Consider the following 15,023-nt stretch of genomic DNA (forward strand, 5'->3'; position numbering starts at 1 on the left):
TATCAGGTTCACAAAAGTTTTCTAAAATACATAGCTGCTAAAAGTAGACCAATACATCTGACTTGCCTAAAGTTATGAAACAAGTCCAGGCAATGTTTGTTTGTCTCCTAAGACAAAGTCATTGTTACCAGAGAAAAGACAGATTCTGGAGCTTGCCTTGCCTTCCTTTGCCACGCTAATTCTCCCAAGGCCATTCAGGTCCTGGGCCTTTAGTTTCATTAGCACATTTGTCTGGGACACCAGAATGCTGAATGTTTGGGAAGCAGAACTGGAAAGAAAAAGCTAAAAAACCGCAATGACTGTGCTGTGCACATAGGTCATATCCACACCGGCTGGGGAACTGGGCTTCACAAGGGATGCAGTCCAGTCCCACTGAGAGCTAGGAAAATCCTTCCAGTCACTTTGACACGCAAACTTCCATCCAAGAGAAGTGCAGGACTCTTAAAACTCAATTTTGATTCATGCGATAACTAACACACATCTGTAAAGGAAAACAAAGGCTTAAAATGTAAAATTTACTTCCACAGTTTGACTCTTATCCCTAAAACTTATGTTGATCAGGTCCATGGGGGGTTTTGTGGTTAGTTTTGGTTGGTTATTTTTAATTTTCAGAATGCTTGCTCTAGGGCTTGGATTGGTCCATAAGGAATCTGGTCCATAAGGAATACTTAAAAGTCAAAGAGCATTACAGAAAATGTGCTACCTTTCTGAATTTTAGCCAGCTGTTTGATATATAACATTGGCAGTTTAAGGCTCCTGCTGAATTTTTAAGCCATTTGGAAAATATATCAGAGACTCCAGTAGGACTTCACTGATTTACACCAGCTGGGAATTTGACCCTGAGTCTTTTAGAACAGGGTAATAGCCAATCAATAAGAAAACATTTCAGTCGGTATGTGAAAAGTAGCACTCCTCTGCCAGTTCATTCCCTGGCTTTCCTGGTGGAATGTCTGCGAAGAAAATTGCCTCAACATTTTTAGTGGCTGCCGACGTAGTAGTTACAGGTTCTGCTCAAAGCAGCTGCTATGGCTTCACGTGTTTTTGGGGACAAAGAGGAAGGAGCCTGGATGTATGTATAAGGGGGAGAAATGGGAATACAGACATATGGGACTTGTATGCTGGGATCATTTCTCTCAGCAGATGAGTAGGGAAAGGCAAATGACTGACTGTCAACATGGAGCCAAAGGAAGGAGCCTGATTGACTGTGTCAAACTGATATCCCACACCTCATCCTGGGAACCACCATTAGTCAAAACAGGTCTTACAACAATAGTGTGCCTAAAAGTAGGACCAGCTCTCTGATTCTAACCAGATCTCTAAATATGCATAGGAAGAAGGGCGGTGCAGAAAAGGATGATCTGCATACAATGTTGAGGTATTGATGCTCACTCAGTGTGTTGACCAAGTATATAACAAATAGCAAAAGTCAAACACCCAACCTGAACAAGTGCTCAGCATGAGTCTGGACAATGTCTGCCCCCACTGAGGGTCCACAGCATTATTGGAGGTGTTGACAATAATCTTCTGAGTAACAGCTTCAAGGGCATTTATAACATTCGCTGTAAGCGGTAATAACATTCGCCCATTTGCTTCTGCTGCCTGTAGTCCTAACATTTTGTCTTGCTGATTGATGGATTAGGTGCATGATTACATGGTATTTTTGGGGGTAAAACAGAATGTTCAAGGCCAAAGAGAAGACCTAAACTAATCTTAGGCCTAGTTTTCTACTTTTCCAGTGTCTGCATATATGAGGCGGCTGGTAAACTGCTCCTATCAGACAGCCCAAAACTGATATAGTAACAGTGTCGTGGTTTAAGCCCAGCCGGTAACTCAGAACCATGCAGCCACTTGCTCACTCCCCCCCCACTTCCCCCCCGCTCCTGGAGGGATGGGGAGAATCGAAAGAATGCAACTCCCATGGGTTGAGATAAGAGCAGTCCAGTAACTAAGGTAGAACACAAACCACTGCTGCTACCACCAATAATAATAATGATAAGGGAAAGAACAAGGGGAGAGAATACAACTGCTCACCACCTGCCGACCAATACCCAGCCGACTGAACAGTGATCTAGCCCTTCTGGGTAACTGCCCCCAGTTTATATGGTGGGCATGATGTGCTGTGGTATGGAATACCTCTTTGGCTACTTTGGGTCAGGTGTCCTGTCTCTGCTTTTTCCTGGTTTCTTGTATCCCTCCTCTCTGATAGAGCCTGAGACTCATAAAGTCCTTGGTCAGAGTAAACACTACTGAGCAGCAACTAAAAACATCGGTGTTATCAGCACTGTTCCCAGGCTGAAAGTCAAAAACACAACATGGCACCGGCTACTAAGAAAGAGAAAAATGACTGCTACTGCTGAACCCAGGACACACAGTAATGTTGTTCATCTGTTCTTGCTAATACTTTTTTTAGTCATATGAAGAATGGATGGAAAAGGCCATTTAAAAGATGGGACATTGGCATCTCCCCATCTTGGATTCCTACCTCTCAGCAGCTTGGCTTGTGCAGCAGGTCTGCTGTTCTTGGCTGGGTCTGGAGCAGCAGGCACACAAATGGCCCAGGTGGAATTAGCTATTTTTAAGCTTATTTCTGTATCAGCAGAAATTGGAAGCTGATATATAACTCCAAAAGAGCATCAAATCTCTGTCAAATCCACTCCCACACTAAGCTCACATCCCATTTCCCTGAAATTAAAGCTTTACTCAGAGAAATCAGCTCCCGGTGGATGAATTTCCTAGAATGTGCATTCATTAGTTACTACTGGCATAGCACAGTGAAGGTGGAGAGCATTACACAATCAACTGATAATGTCACTAATATGTGCTATTATTAAGGCTATTAAAATAGAATTGGCATTGTAGAAAATATGGTGTCATTAAATACGTATTAGGGCTTTATAATGAACTATCAGCATGACTGGTTCCATGCAGTCTTGGCAGGCAATTTTAGAGGAACACGTTCACTTCCCAGCTTTGTAGTGCCAGGACTGTACTCTGTGGTGGGATTTGAAGGCAGAAAGCAAGGGCATCGTGTGAAGCCAGGCCTCGGGCATAGCGCTGCAACCACGCTGTGCTCTCTCGGACTGCCTCCACCCTCGACTGCTTGCGCTGTGGTCTATCTGCACCCTGGGCTGCAGCACTGCCACCCTCCACATGCCAGTGAGCTCTGGGACAGGGAAAGGAATGGCCGTGACATGCACCTGAGCTGTGTCCAGATGGAGTGTCTGAACAGTGCAAAGCTCTGGAGAAAAGAGGAAGGTAAGGGTGAGATGTGACCCAGTCTGCTCTGCAGTGGGTTGAAGCACTGACGGGTGAGTTGCTGGGCTACTTGGTGGCTGCCATTAGATAACTCCTTGGCTGGTTTATTGGCAGCTAGCTTTGCTAGTTCCCACACAATTACCATTGCTTTTCCATACTTGGAGGATTTCCTCCAGTGCTGGCTGGCAGAATATGGAGTACAGAAGAAATAATAGTTTTCATTTCTGAAGGAGAGCATTTGGCTGGGGTTAGTTTGCAAATGGGCTTCTCCAAGCATGCCCACTTTTTCTGGCTGGAAATTTTGTCTAGCATTTCCATTCATGTTCATGGCTACAGATGGGATCAGATAAATGATATTTGAACACTGGATATGACCATTTCAAGAAATGGCATGTCTATTTTGTACATGCTACAGATTCAGTGTACCTCAGACACAGCAGATGTTCCCTGAAGATCAGCCGTAACACTTCTGCCACAGAAAGCCAGCACTTCCCAGAAGGTGCTGGACCACTGCTCAAGCCACACTAGGTTTAATCTATGTGGTATGGAGCAATGACTGAAAACTCATAAAGCTTAATATATAAAACTCATAGAGCTTAATGCCTGTTGTTTTTAATAGTTAGTGGCTTTTAAGTCTCTCACATAATGATTCAAATAAATACCTGTTCTTTTATAGCCTGTCCAGCCTGTGAATCTTGAAATGCTATACAAAGGTCATAAACAACAATTTTACAATAGTCAAATTGTAGTCCAAAAAGACAGTCTTGCATCTGGCTGATGGCTGAGCCAAGAACGGGACAAGAGCCTCTGGACCCCAGATGAGGGTGCTACCCCCAAAGACAAAGGATGAACAGTATCCCACCTTACCACAAAATATTGCAACTGTACATAGAATCATAGAATAGTTAGGGTTGGAAAGCACCTTAAGATCATCTAGTTCCAACCCCCCTGCCACGGGCAGGGACACCTCACACTAAACCATGTCACCCAAGGATCTGTCCAACCCGGCCTTGAACACCTCCTGCAAAGGAAGACATCCCCAAGCACAGCACAGGGAGGGCCCAATCGCAAATGGTCCTTTTTTTGCCTCAGAAAACTATAACATTTCCTCTGGGGTCTTTCTCACGCTTTTTTCAGTGCTTGAGGTTAAAAGCACCAGCACAGTTCTTGTCAAGTCAGTGTAGTTATGGCAGCGTATGTCTGTTGAACTCCTGATGTGATCTGTTCTCAGCAATGCAGATAAACATGAAGAATGATACCAGACCTATGGTCTATCTTTACTGGGACCTATGGTCTATATCTTCCATTCATTCAAATAAATGAGCAAAACAAAAATCACAGTCAGAATTGCATAAAAGGAACTAACACCGTGTACTGCAATCAGCAGGGTTTGTCAGAGTTTGCCAAGTGAAGCTCTGAGCAGTTTAACTGGCTTAACTGGTTTAGTTAAACTACTTCATATCCTTTCTTGGATGCTTTTAAACTGGTAACGGTAGCTTTAATTCACCAGTGCTGCTCCTGGTGTTTCCACGCTGCAGTGGTGGAAACAAAGCCTCCCTTGGTACTCGCATTCAGGCATATGGTACCACTGGGAGAAAAGCTGTGAACCTCCCCTGTGCCTCCCATGTGTGGTTAGTGTTTATTTAGTTCACAGTATTAAACCTGAGGTATAGATACATAAGGACTGTGAGAACTGTCTTGTCTACTTGCTGAAAATGTTATTGCATATACAGAACTCAACATAAAGGAACCACATTCTATGAAAAGGTATTTCATTATGTTGCCACCAAACCTATGAAGTAGAACCTTCTTTAGCTGTAGCTGATTAACTTTATTCACATGGTTTGCCTACTTCTTGAACACAATGCAGTACTTGAATTAAAATCTTTAGATTTTTATGCTCTGTATTTTTTAGGGCTAGGTTAATGAATAATACCCACAATTTTACTGAGTTATCTGAGTGACCTGATCTCTCTGCCCAGATCAATCAAATTCTCTCAAGCAAGCTTCAAGGCAAGTGTTAATGGGGAAAAATGTAAAATTTGCCTTTTAGAAATTTTCTCTCAAATAAAATGTCCTGTTTCCTCAAGAGGTTCTTTCAAAAAAACTTGCTCATTAAAATATTAATTGGAAACAGGCAGAAAAGGGTCACGAACAAAGTCACGTATCTGTTGAAATCTACCTAGAGGAATGTGATTATCTAGTTTCTCAAATAGACTGTAACACTGATTGTAGCACTGATTTCATTGCTTTGAAAAACATGGCAAGACAACCTTCCTAATCTTCTCTTTGCTCAGCAGAAGGTTTGGTGGTGTAGAAATGAACAAATAAAGTGAGAGTTACAACTTTTTCATATTATTTCCTGGGAAAGGACCACTTCCAAAATAAGGAAAACCTTTCTGGTAATTGAAAATAGAAGAGTGACATCACCTTTACTTATTCCAGACTTCACTATCGAGTGTATATTTTTACACAACACAATCCAAATCTTTTTCCAGGATGACTCAAGAGATAGGAAAAAAAAAAAGTTGTTTTCCTGCTGTTTGCCTTGGTAACTGTGCATCCCATTGCTGGCTTCCAGGGCTCCATGTTCTGAATGGTTGCAAGTCCCTTCCTGTGCTGTGAGCAGGAGCCTGGGCAGCTGGTGAAGCAGCACAGCAACAGGAACAACAAACCAAACTCCTCCATATGATTAGCCTGGCCATGCAAGGAGAGGGAATCAGAAATGCAGCCCATTTATACCAGCAGATGTTACACTGCTTCGCTCCTGCTCATGAGGAGCAGGATTTGTACAGCTCCTTGATAGCTACTTCTACTGGATGGGGTTTCAGAGTAATCAGAAGAGACCGTTCCTGGGTCTGCAGCAGCATACTGGTGTATGGGCAGAGCCTTTGTAGATGTGCTAGAGCTGCCCAAGCTGTAGCATTGCTTGCTGGTGAGCTGTGTCTAGTTTGACTAGGGAGGCCTGGTGCACTAGTTCAAGAGTCCAGTGAAAAGTACAAACACACTCACTGCAAGCCTCTGTCCATTGCACTTCTCACTCGTGATGATGTTTCAGAAGCGTGTAGATTTTCCAGTGGTGGGTTTCATTCTATTTACATCTCTGATCAGGAACTACAGTTTTTACATAGCACAGGGTGCTTCCGTCTGCATACCGAGAGCCTTCACCCCTCCTGATTTCAAACACTGGAGGAGGTTGGGATCGCTTTGTTTGCTGTGCCAAGGAGTACATGCTGTAACAAGTGAATGTGGGCATAAGTGGTGTGCCACAAACTTCACTCTGTGCCACTTAGGGAAGGACTGGAAGAACTGGATTTCTGCCAGCCAGTATAAAGGTAGGGTAGGCTGGGAACAGGCAGTTCTGGTAGCTCTCTCCTGCAGAGCCTTGTAAGCAGCAGATCTCATCAGAACCAGGTAAAAAACCTCTGCATGAATTTGTTTATTTTGGTTTAAGCTTGCTACTGTTTGACCTGGGTCATTCCTGAGCAAAGGGCGGGATTCAGGTATATCCCACATGACCTCCAGCTGCAGTCCCAAAGGGATATAGGACTCCTGTGCATCCTGTGTCATACCTGCCAAGCCCATGGAGATACCTGGAATAGAACAGGGTAGTTATAACGTACTGTATATAGACAGCTAAATCTCACCAAGTGTTTTTACAACTCTTTGCACTGAGGCTTTTGAGGTTTAGTCTGCATAAATTTGCTTTTAGAAAAGAAACGGCTGTGTCCTAGTGCATGGGGACACTCACAAAGATTGTTTTCTGTGCTTCCTAATAGATGTGGACTGGTAGCAACCACGGTGAACCACGATGCTTACACCTAGCATGCAGATGTTACCAACCCCCTAAAAGACTTCTGCTCAGGTATTACCCAGCCCTCCAGACTGTTACACTCCTTTAGCATGTCAGGCTTTCCCAGTAATGTCTCTGCTTCACCCAACCCCTCTTGCCAGCTGGCTATGTAGAGACCTATTTCACATCTACAGTTTGGTGGGATTCTTTGGAAGTCTCATCTATGTGACCAGCTGAGAGTGACTTGCCAAGCATCTGTAAAGCATATCTCCTGGATATCTAAGGGAGATACTGATGAACAACAACTCTACTGCATTTTAGTCAACAGCCTGGTATTGTAGGAAATGGATTTGAAAGACCTGTTTGCTGCCTTTGTTTGGGAGCAGAGGCTTAAGCCCAGGCCTCCTGCACTTCTGACTAAGATTGGTGAATCCTTAGGTAATGCAAAAAATAAGATCTACTTTTGGTGAAACATTAGAGTGGAAAAAACAGTGAGCTTTTGTTCCTTGCAGATACAATATGACTGTTTTCTCAGAGCAGTAAGCTAAAGATGAGGGTTCTGGGGCTGAGTACTAGCTGCTCCAGGAGGGATGGGCAGCCATGGGTGACCTCAGCATGGGCCTTGCCCTCATCAAAAGGCACAGCCCCTATAGCCAGGTGCTGTTAATGGGCCCACTGACAGAGCCAGAGGAGGCAAGTGATGACCCAGGTGCAAGGGCTGTCCAGCCCAGTCAAGAGCAGCAGGAGATGGAGCCAGAGATGAGACAACAGTGTGGGCCCAAGGCATTCACCCAGGAAATAGGGCCAGAGATGGGGCTGGAGACAGGCACCCCTCCTGCATTGCTGCGACAAGTACCAACAGCCCCAGGCTAAGCTGAAATGGGGCTCCAGGGCCATGGGCTGAGCTGGAGGGAGGCCCCAGGGAAGGCTGGGCAGGGACAGAAAGACCATCAGTGCCTTTGGGGGCTGCGGCAGAGAAGTGTTTGAACCCCTTGAACAGTCACCAAGACAGCAAAGATAAGGACTCCATGCATGATATTAAGCGTATCTATGACACACAGTCTTTGGACTCTGTGACATAAATACTTCTTGTAACATCTTGGTGCAGCAGGTAGAAGGCTCAGGTTCCCTAAACTCCCAGCAATGTGCCCTAGCTGGGTGTTTATCTTGAGAAAGGCAGGGCAAAAGAGTTTCTTGAAGTGAACAAGTAATGCATTTAAAAACAAATCCCTGTAAAGTGAGGGCACTGCAGGCTGTGGATGAAGTGCTGGATTAAGACCTCTTGGAAATGCTCTGGCTTTTGTCTTTACCATCCTTTATGGCCATATGAAAGTCTATGATTGTTTTTCACCTTCAAAGGGTTTCTTAATTCATCATCTTCATGTGATGTGCTGTGGAAATACTAGCACCAATTGCTCCTAATACAATTTCTTTTTGTGACTGGAATGTACATATTTATTAAAGCATTGTCTGCCTCATTCAACCTTAGGATTGAATAGAAACAGGTCAGGAATATACAGTAATAGAAATATAAGGAAAATGAAAACAGATTTGAGGGAATCTTTTTTAGCAGCAAGCTAAATTAAGCAAAAGATTAGCTCTACCACTCAGATTCTCTGCTGACAAGCTTGGAAAATCCTCCACATCACTTAGCATCTAAAATGCACAGTCCACCCCCTTTTTAGCACATTTTAGTACAAAGCTTCTAACTAGCCAGAAAAAAAAAAAGCAAGAGCTTTATGCACAGGAATAGCAAGTAACTTAAAATTCACATGGCTTCCTTTGGGAAAAAAATAGTTGAATTCTGTGGGAAGTATCTACTAAAAGCTGTTCTTGGAAGATACTGAGCATCATTTTATAAATATATTGCTCAATCTGTCAAATTTATTTACATGTACACAGACAGGCTTGCTATAAACATTACAGCACTGGTTACTGCTCTGAACAGTGTCAGTGTTGATAGCAAGACTGTGTTTGAATTTTATTGTACACAGTAATTCCCACTGGTCTGCCATTGTATATGGGAAAATATGCACTTAACAGACATAAATTTGGGATTCAGTATCAAAAATAACTCTCAGAATCGACACGTGCTCAAGATGTTGCCTTCCTGCTAAACTAATGGCAACAGTAAAGGTAGTGGTATTTCAGAAAGTCACATTCTTCTTTTAAAGAGACATGGGGAAGGAACGTTGTACTGGCAGTTAGACAAACTATTGGTACAAAATGATGGAACCTGTTAATCTTTGCCAGCTCATGCTAATGGCAATAAAGCATTTGCTGTCACTTAGAAGTGTTTATCAAGGTACTACAACCATCTTTTATGCAGTTGAGCTATAAATGAAATAAAACTGGGTTTTGGGCTGTTACTACACCACCTATTTTTGAGGTAAGAGAACATCTTGCAGCCTGAGCAGGGCTTGCTGTATCCCTGTTTATCTGCACACTGTGGGGACACATGTTACGATAAATTTGTGTTTACCATTAGTTCAACTAGTAGGTAATATAAAGCAAGATTATAGACGTGAGAATGGAAAGGGTTTTTTTTCATTAAATCATAGTTTCATCTGTCAAGATACACCTCCCTCCTTTTCATAAAGAGATGAGAAGCAAAAGGAGAAAAGCACAGCAGGTAGGGTAGAAATGTGGGGTTAGGAATTCAGTTGCTTTTCTCCAGGGCTAATGCCCTGAAGGGTAAGGCTCTGGCCATGGCATAAACCCAGCTCACGGCATGGCACCCACCAGCTGCAAAGATGCAAACCTTGTTCCTGCTGCGGGTTGAGGTGTGAGTGCCCTGGGCCAGGTTTGACCTTCAGAGACTGGGCAGCACCAGGACTTCTGAAAGAAACCCACAGGCAAACCCTGGGGGAAAGCAGGAAAATATTTGTAACAACTCTGAGAGATCTTTATTTTCAGCTGCATTTTCCAGCAGTCGTGTCCTCCTATTTCCAAGGGATCCGGATAATGCAACCCAGATGCTTCTCTGGCTATCACTTTAAAGACTCCAAAGATTTTTTTTCAGTCAGGAAATGAAAAAATCCTTTTATACCAGTTTCGTTTCAACAAACGATTTTGCCTTCAGCTTTGTAACTTCTAACTAAATACAAAATGAAAATGAAAGCGTCACTTCAAATGGCAAGCAAACTTCCAAAATTTTTTTATATTGTTGCAACTTTCCCTTTTCACTGAGATTTTGTGTTGGAGACAAAGTAAACAATTTCATACATCTCAGATATATGTTTAATTAAAAGTAGTACCCTTTTTTAATGCAAACCAGTTTTTCTAGCAGCTCTACCTCCTGTATGTCAAATACTAAAGTCAAACTACTCTTTAAAACATTTGCTGGATGCATTCTGCAGAATGCTGGGTGTCATTTGTTCATTTCCACCTGGGCAAAGGGTGTTTAACATCTCAAAGCCTGAGACATTTAGAATGCAAATAAACAGGCGATGGAGATATTTTTTCTAACATTTAGAGTGCAGACTACAATCTGTGTTTAAGAATGTATTTTACCAACTAGTTCCAACTGATTTAAATAGAATTCAGGCTTTGAAATGCTTTAAATTCTTAAGTGGCTCTGTGGGTCTAAACCTTACTCTCTCCAGTCTAATGGGTATTGATAATGGTGATTCAGGGATTACAACACTGAAAATGGTATGATAAATACCTTCCAAACTGTAGTAAGAATCACAGCTAGAGAAGAAGGTTGAGAAACAGTCACCTGCACCTTTCAGTGATCCTTGGCAAAAGCCTAAAGAAAACTAAGTTTGAACTCTTAGGAAAGAAAGGAGAGTTTTCTTTCGGCTGTCACAGTGCATGCTTCTTGCAATAATTTCAGGGTTTTTAAACTGGAAATAGAAACAGTAAGAAAATGGCACAAGATATCCTGCTCTGATCCTACCTAAATCAAGAACTGAGAAATTACTGGAAATTGCATTAGAAGACCTTGCCTAGGAAAATTGCCTGGTTCAGGAAACTTCAATGAGTTGCTGTTACAGCTGGACAGCTTTTTTCAAGCTGAACAAAGCTGCTGAATATTCAGGTCCCTGAATTTCCTCTTATTTATGGAAATAATTTTTTAAATATTTATCCTTATGTGTGTAAAATCATATTCTATACATTACCCAACAACTGAGGCAATACAGAATGTCTAGAATGTGAAAAGGTCACAAAACCAGACACTGATTTTTCTGGCTTTGGCCAGAATTGAAGGTTCTTCTTTTTGAGGCTTGAATGCTGTTAGTTTTCTGCACTGCAAAGAGCAAACATATCAAAAAACTTACCCTCTCAGGGCCACAAGCCAGCTGTTCCCCTCTACCACATATAAACCGCAAAACTCAACAAAACACCACAATCCCCTGCTACTGTTGCATTTGCTACTGCTTCAGCAAAACTACAAAACTATTCTTCCCCCTCAATTTTCTGCTTTACTTCTGCAGGAATTCTCTATATCCCGTCTCAAAATGTTATATCCAGCCAAGTTCAATGCTAGACATCCACCCATCGGCAAACAGCTGCTTCTGAAATTCTCCTTGGCTGAAATATACCCCTGTGAGGTGAGCAGGATAATAAGGTTTTCTTTCTTGTAACAAAACCTTTTTGTGAGTCTGTTCCACATCGTCCTGCAGGACTAAGCTAGTTAAGAATACCAACAACAGCTCCAATAGCTAATGGGCTTGTAAGCTGATTTTCATAATGAAAAATCTATACTAATTTTAACTAAATTGGAAAAATGGTGTTTGAAAGAAACTGTATTCTTCTCTTTGGAAAATAGTAAAATATGTGGAAAATTCATACAATCACTTTATTGCCAAAAAGACTGAGTATCAGTCTAAAGTTGGGGGAAAAGATAATATTTATTTATTATAAAACACAGTGATCCAAAAGAAAAATGTAGGTCAAATCTTAGGAAAATTTTAGATTGTCCAATAGTACTGTGAATTCTTTGTGCAGAAATATTTAAACTGTTATTTTCCGTACAGACATGTCAGAGACATGATTGTCAACTATGCAGGGAATTCAGTGTACCTGCATCTGCAGGCTGGATTTTCTGAAGATGAAGGTAGCACAGAGTGAGCACTGGAGACAGGACAATTAATCCCTTGCACCAGGACACATGCCAGCTACTCAGTACCTATATTTGAGGGATCTTACACACCAGTGCACCATCACTTCCCTCCATAAATATAAATCACACACTGTTCACCAGTGCACTAATAGTTGCTATTACTCTTGCAATTGTCCAGGAGGACAAGGATGGAATAATGACAAGAGTAGAGGAGGAGTGGAGCCAGAAAGGAGAAGTTAAAGCAGGTTTGTAGTGATTCCCTTCAAAATATCTTACACTTTGGGCCGTGAAAAAGCAGCAAAGAGCAGGGATTTTGGCTGCAGCCCTTTTGTATGTGAACGTGTGAGGAAGTGTGGGCTTAACCCCTCTGCCTGCCTGTTCCTCTGAAGGGATAGGAAGGAATGCAGCTACAAGTTAGGTCACACCGTATACCCTGGCTACCTCATCTAAGCATCTGGGTCATTAAAACAGGGCAGCCAAAAAGGAGAATAAGTGGCTCTTTGCCTACTGCCCACATTAGTTGTCTCTGAAATTGGTACTCATGGGTCCTGAGTAGCCTCCTCACTGTAATAAAGAAACTTCAAAGAGCATCCTGTCTCCCCACCCAGGAACAGCACTGACTGTGAATGACACCTGAATGTTTGTGGCTTTAGGCATTTTGCCGCCTGACACATCTCATCCTTTACTGACCTAAATTCACATTTTGCAGTTGCTTTAGGGCATTCACGGAAGGCTGACTCCACTTTGAAGACAGAAATGTTATAAATGTCAAACACCCCAATGATTATTTACATGCAAACATACATTGTATCAGTCATTTACATAATAGTGATCAAAATGATAAGGTCAGAATTAAGCAAGAGGTCAAAAGTCAGCATTTTGTGTCTGAAAATAATGTGCCACTGAAAAACGTGACCAACTCTAAGCTGAGCTCAGGTAGAACGACTGACGGACATCCTATATCCTTTCCTTGGATGTCAGACATGGAGCTTTCAAACCTACGATGAAGTTGTTACACACTGCCTTCATGTGGCTCCTGAGAAGATTTTCACTCCAAGTTTTCACCATGGGTTCCTGTGGCCCATTTGCAAAGCTACCCTCTCCCTCAGCTCGTGGCAATTTGACAGCCCTGTTCCACTAAATTCTTTACATTCTCAATCTTCAGGTAACTCAAGAGCCTGGTTCTTCTCATAGCAGTCAACCAAAAAAGTACATTAATTTTGATGGCACAGGATCGGATCCTTGGGCAAGGCATTTTATCAGCTTTTTTCTCAGGATTTTTTTAGAGCTGGTAATGAATGCAGTAAATAAATGCATTTGCTTGACCTCCTCAATCAATATACATTTATTCTATTTTCTTTGTTCCTTCCCATCAGCAGCCTATAATTGCTTAGCATTTGGTTGCCTTTTTTACTCTCCCATCCTATTTCTGATTTGCTCTTTAATTCTCCCAAGTAAGGCCAAGTTCTCTTCCTTTCCCCACTTTATTAAGAAAATTCATGGTATAAGAAGGTGCTGACTCTTTTTAACCTCTATTTCCATTCTGCAGGGGTTTAGTTTTACCTTGCATGAACAAACTCAGAGTTATTCACAAATGAAAGCAAGAAAAGATCTACCTGTGCTTGATTTTCCCTCAGAGACAAGAAGAGCCACTGAATAAATAAATAGTATTTGCTGGGAACCAGAGTACATTTTCTGTATTAGTAGCAGTTCTTGGGAAATTATTTGTAGTAAATTGTTCAAGTTTCACAGGCCAGTGGGCATAGGGTAACTTAGTGGTAACAATCGGAGAAGGAAAAAATCTTTCTCCCTCAAGGAAAGACAGATATTTGGAGAAAAATAATATAAAGGAGTTGTTCAGTGAAAGAGCTGTATAGAGGAACAGCAATGCTGAGAGAGAATAACAAGTCTCAAACTAGCGGCTTCATCTAACAGCAAAAGAATAGCAATTAAATTTTATGTAGTGGTGGGACATCATCGAGCAGTGTCCCTGCATTTGCAGGGACCCTGCTTCAAAAATATGCTAAGTATGATAAGCAATTTATGACCAGGAATTGAAGAGACCACTATATATATTAAAAAAAGATAAAAACAACTGACTACATAGTGATTCCTGGTAAATGAGGACAAAATCATAGGCTATAATAAAAAATGCTGGGGATACAAGAAAAGAAAGGTTTTTTTTTGCGTGTTGTCAAAGCTTGTAAATAAAAATAGTGGATTAAACCTGCAGAAGGAAGGAAAGTTTGGTGAATATTAGGTTAAAATGAAAGTTGTAATATTATCTTGTTCTATGGGAAGTATCCTAAAAGAGTACATGAAGCAGGGGATATACATACATTTTTAAATAACAGACCAAATGACCTATTAAACTTTATCTCAACTGGAAGATTCTTACAGCTATATTCAGAGAATGAAACGTCATTAACCTCAGTATCATTGATACTTTCAATAAAATAAGTTGGTCTGACACCCTGTTCTTGTATTAGAAAAATAGGAAATATTTTATTTAACATGTAAATTATCATTGCCTGAATTATTCTGGATAAGAACTAAAAGAACTGAAGCATTTTAGGCCATCATAACTCATCCTGCAGTTTTCTAATCCCTGCATGCAGGGACCTTCACTTGCAGCCCTAGCACCATTACCTGCAGAGAGATGCCAGGTTGTTTCGTATCATCCATCTGAATTCTCCCGTGTTCCCCTTCCAGAACTGATGGGGAGAATGATGCTCACTGTCAAAGACACTTCAATGTGCTGGGCCAAAGTTAATTACACGGGACTTAGGCTGGTTTATACCTGCTTATGACCCAGTGCATGACAATGCTTGCTGTGTTGGGAAATGAATGTGGAGTGCTACCCTACTCATGCATGATGTAACCATTAACTCAAGGGCAGTCACAGAG

General features: G+C 41.8%; 1 long non-coding RNA gene across 1 annotated transcript; it reads right to left on the minus strand.

The window, feature by feature from the left end:
• Positions 1-329: 329 nt before the first annotated feature.
• LOC134159110 (uncharacterized) lies at positions 330-14,878 on the minus strand. Its single transcript, XR_009963042.1, has 3 exons — positions 14,766-14,878; positions 6,770-6,848; positions 330-481 (listed from the first exon to the last, which is right to left on the minus strand). It is a non-coding gene; the product is annotated as an uncharacterized LOC134159110 (long non-coding RNA).
• Between the last annotated feature and the right edge of the window lie 145 nt (positions 14,879-15,023).

The sequence above is a fragment of the Pezoporus occidentalis genome, unplaced genomic scaffold (assembly GCF_034315485.1).
Source record: "Pezoporus occidentalis ecotype Australia unplaced genomic scaffold, CSIRO_AGI_Poc_V1 ctg14, whole genome shotgun sequence".
Taxonomy (NCBI): Eukaryota; Metazoa; Chordata; class Aves; order Psittaciformes; family Psittacidae; genus Pezoporus; species Pezoporus occidentalis.